This window comes from Phoenix dactylifera, chromosome 13, assembly GCF_051530095.1.
Source record: "Phoenix dactylifera cultivar Ajwa chromosome 13, Ajwa_hap1_PhDact_Kaust_v1.1, whole genome shotgun sequence".
In the NCBI taxonomy this organism is placed as follows: domain Eukaryota; kingdom Viridiplantae; phylum Streptophyta; class Magnoliopsida; order Arecales; family Arecaceae; genus Phoenix; species Phoenix dactylifera.
Window position 1 is genome coordinate 419,984 of NC_143202.1, and position 5,242 is coordinate 425,225.

Below are 5,242 nucleotides of genomic sequence, written 5' to 3' on the forward strand. Positions count from 1 at the left end.
ATAAAAAGGCACAAAAGCTAATAACTTCTGAGAAAGGAACCTCTAAGTAAACTTCTTTGTGCTGACCAAAGATTGGTAAACTTGATGTACTAGTACAACCGAAATATAGGAAAGTTTGCATAATTTTATCAAGATTGGGATCGAGTCGTAAATCATAGAGGGGGTTAGATTATATCGAGTCATGGATTGGATCACACATAATAAGATTTTTATGATATAAAAGAAATATGATATTGAAATGTGAACCTACTATAAAATAGATGATTGGAGAATAAAAATCAATATACATATATAAGAGTCTAGTTTCCACCATCATAAGCCTATATAGAGCATTGTCTAATGAAATAAACAATGTGTCTAGTTATTCAATATATCTATCACCTATCAAGTCAAACATCCTTTTACATAGAATATTTTACAAAACTAAGAATCAAGCATTAAGATATGGTTGTAGAAATGTGAAATTTGCCTATTACTTTTAACTCCATGAACTCCAATGACATTGCTAATTTTACTACTTGATATTTATTAGTTATAAGTTATTTTAAAAGCCATATAGACAAAAAAATATAGAAAATGAATATCCACCTGATTTAATATGTAGATAACATGATCATGTTGCATTATAAATATGATCATAACTATCTAGTTTTTTTCCAACTATTCAGGGTTGGCTTTAAGTATTATCATACATCAACTATTTCTAATTAAAGCTACCTCGAGTGTTATTCCAAGTTTTTCCATATTTATGAGATTGTATAGTCCATGATATCGACCAATGTGATCATAATGGAACTAAGGATGTGATCCAGATTGTTCAAGGCTATTTTTACAATATGGTTCATGAATTGTCGATGTTACTTTGGGACATAACACAAGTGTCAATTGTCTAAGTGGCCAAAAGAATCCGACATAGAAATCTTTTAAAAATAGAGCATGGAGACTTATCTATCTATCTATCTATCTATATATACATATATATATATATATATATATATATATATATATATATATATATATATATATATATATATATATATATATATATATATATATATATATATATATCTGTATTTGTATCTTTATTTATATTTATATCTATATCTAAATCTATATCTTTATCTACATCCATATATATGTGTTTGTTTTTATATAAATATATATTAATATATACATATAATGAATAGTAAGTTAGATTATGCTCCTTGAGTTCATAATATTGGATATAATGGTTCCCTAATGGTTATGTTAGATTGTAGAACTTTCAAATGAAATTCTAAAAGTAGACACTATCATGATGCTAGCATTATAGTTTGATGATGAGAAATGTCTAGGAGTGTTATGAAGCGCTCCTCTAAGTATGACACAAAAAGATTAATTCCAACTAATAATGTGAGTCATAAGATTTTAGCAACAATGGTATGATTTACATTTATAATTTAGATTGTTTCTTTTAAAGAGCCATCGGACAACGATCAACCATCAAATGTGTTGGCAATGTGGAACACACTTCCTTCCTTAACCCTTTCTTTTTTTGGCAATATTAAACCTTATCAACTATTTGAGTAGACAAAGGATAAGAACCACTGGTCATTTGAAGAATCTTAGGTTGATAGCTACCTTATAAAAGGAGTGGTTGTGTGATTGATCTATCAGCATCAATAGAGAAATTCATCGTCTTTTCTCATAATACTTCTAAATATTGTGGAGAAACTTGTCTAACATTGGATATTTCAAAGGAGAGAAAGTCGAGTCTGTGATCATGACCTAATCAGAAAACGCGCTTTTGGCTCAACTAATTCAAGTTTATTGTTTATTGACCTATTATCTTTTGATAGTAATAGTGACACTGGAGCCCTAGGATTTCCATGCATCCTTTATATTGCCATTCTCAATCACATCAACTTGTTTCCCTCTCTTTTATTTAAAAAACTTTTGTGAGTACTCTTGGTATAACTTGCTAACATAGAAGTGAGATCTTTTAGACTAGTCTTAAAAGCTTGATAGCGTCATTTATGGAGGGAGGTTTATCACTTTATATCTAGCCACTTATTATTGATAAATTAAATATCCTATTTTCATTGATTCATTTCATTGTTGGTAAATTTAATTATTCATGTAGTTAGTTTGTTTAACATTTTACTTTTTGAGCTGTTAGTGTCTATTATCTAACCATGTAAAGATTGCTTCTTTCATTGTTTAGTAGAGGAAAAATATTCTTTATGACGTACTTAAATATTTTGCATTACATCTCTTACATCAAAACTATTTCTTCCTACATACAAACATTTCCAAGTGAAAACTCTTTATAATTTGCATAAAGTGTTCATGCCTGCACATGCTTGTCATTGTTTTTTATATTAAAGAGCAAAAAATTGAGAGAAGTAAAAAGCTAATGAGTTATTTAATGGGATGTTTTACAAGAAGTGTGATTTAATTTTGAGTAGTTTCCTTATACCTTTTTGGTTCTACAACCTAATGAATGGATCCTCCTATTGGAATTGAGATATTTTGGTGATAGGCTAACTTCTAAAAGCCAAATAGAAAGAACTTAATGATTATAGAATCTAGCTAGCAACTGTTAGTGCAGTTGGTTGACACTTTTTCATTTTGATGGTAAGAGAGGTCTAGCCTCTCACTTTACTAAGATTAAAGCAAAAATTATAATATAGAGTATACAGGATTTGAAAAGAAAAGAAAAAATAAAGCAACAAACATGAAATTGAATTAGACTTCTATATAAAAAGATCTGATGCAATCTTGAGAAGAGATGAATATGCAGAGGGCAGAATAGAAGCGGATCCTATAACATGGCAAGGTGAGCTATGAAGCTTATCCTGATCCTTTTGCCTTCTAGGACCCCTTTGATCCTAGTCCAGATTGTTGTAAAGCCTAGGAGATCTTTATGTAAGAAGAGCAACAACCAATTATTAAAAAGGCTAGGAGTCTTAAATAGCAATGAGGTTGGTATATGCGAGCATGCTACTAGTGTTTGACCAGTCGGAAAGATAATTATGGAGATCGAAGAGAGGATAGAGAGTAGCATGGCTTCAGGTGTATTGACCTTCAAAGGTGTGTTGACCTTCAAGGATATTTGCTACTGTCATACTATCATTTGAAGGTGAACAACAGGTGTAGCACTAGACTATAGTGGAAGAATATAGCACTGGTTACGATAGGGGTGTAGTGCTTGGCTACAATAAGAGTGTAGCCTGGAATATTGTAGAAAGCTAGTTACGCTTACTTCTAAGATAAGAGGTAGATTAAACTAAGAAAAAAGATAAAGATTCATTAAATTAATTATTGAAGTATCTTCTACAAAGTGCACTTTTCACTTATTTATACTAATATATAATAATTGTATACTTCAATAGTTGTTCTCGCATCTGGCATCTATTCTTGATAATTTTGAGAATTGGTATAGATTATCCTCCACTATGCACATACATTAGTGCAGTCGCTCTGCAATTGTCAGGTCAACAATCATATATGTTCCACCTAAGTCACAATTCTATATTTGAGAGTATCCCTAAGATCATTTTAGTCACCTCAATCTACTTACAAATATTGCAGTTGATCATGGCAATATTCTAGGCTTTTTTGGGCTGTTCTTAACCAAACTCTACTTCAATCTATATACCTCCATACTTGGCGATTTTTTTTTTTATAGTTGAACCCTTTCCAGTTCAATGAGGGTCATGTGAATATATGATGGAGGACCACTGCAGGGAGAAGAGGGAAGGAGGAGGAAAAAGAGAAAGAAAGGAGGAGGAAGAAGAAGAAGAAGCAGAAAGGAGGCTAGATTTTTTTATTCAATCATTCAATACCTAATTCATGGGAGGGATGGCCTTTATATCGGCCTTACATCTGGTCAATTAAGTGACTACATACCAAATTTGGACCCTTATATCAATTAAATTAATTGACTAAATCAATTAATTGATTACATACCAAAATCGATCAAATCACTCAATCCAATTACATGACTTAAAAGCTAACCCAATTGACTTGTCTAATAATAAAATAACTGACCAAATTGACTTGACTAAAATAAAAACAAACGACCAAATTGACTTGATCAAACAAAAGCAAAATGTAGCAAAAATAAAAATGAAGCAGACTCAAATGGATCCAATCTGGGCCTGACTCAAACCGGTGGCTCAAGATCATCTTCGAGCCATAATGATGTCAATCTCTGGTGCGAACGCGAGCGAGCAGCTCTAATGGCTCGATCGTCTAATTGAACGGCTCTAATATCTCCATCGACTTCTTCTAGGTGAGAAAAACTCGATCCCGTCGAGTGCAGGTCTAGCCGGCTGTCGTACTGCTCCAGAAGATCAAGATCAAGGCTCTACAACTCGGCTCTGAAAATCTACGCCACGTCAGACTCTGGTCGGCCTTTCCATCGAATAAGGTAACATTGGTAACCGCCTTTTTTGGTTGATATAATTTGCTTATCTAACATATATTCTATTTGTTCTCTGCGTGCATGAAATTTTGGAGGTGGCGGCTCAACAACAGGTAATGGGTTAGGGTGATCAACAGGGGCAGATGTGTCAACAAAGGGGTCAGAAGAAATAATTGCTATCTTTTTGTAGGGGACAAAATTCTCAATATTAAATGTTACGCAAATCCCATAGATTTTAGGAAGATCCACAATATAAGTATTCGAACTGATTTTCTTTAGGACTTTGAACGGTCATGCACTACGAGTTTGCAATTTCTTGAACGTTTTCGAAGAAAGTCATTTAGGCCTAATTCTTACCATGACATAATCTCCTACACTTAGCTCTTGATAACGTCTGTGCAAATCAGCAAGAAATTTATATTTTAAGTTATTAGAGTGAATGTGTTTGCTGATTTCTTGATGCAATGAATGCAGGTGCGATGCAAATGACTGTGCAGACTCAGACACTCTATGTTGATGAGACATGGAGATCAAGTCTATGAGCTACCTAGGTTTGTAACCATGCACCACTTCGAATGGACTCAGGCCTATGGACTTATTGACCGAACTATTATATGCAAACTCAGCTGTCGGTAACACTAAATATTATGTTCTAGCATGTTCACCTACTAAACATCTCAATAGATTTTCAAGACTACGATTGACAACTTCAGTCTGGCCATCAATTTAAGGATAATAGGCAGAAGAAAATTTCAGTTTGGTGCCCATCATGTGCCAAATGATTTTTCAAAAGTAGCTCATGAATTTAATATCCCTATCAGACACAATATATTT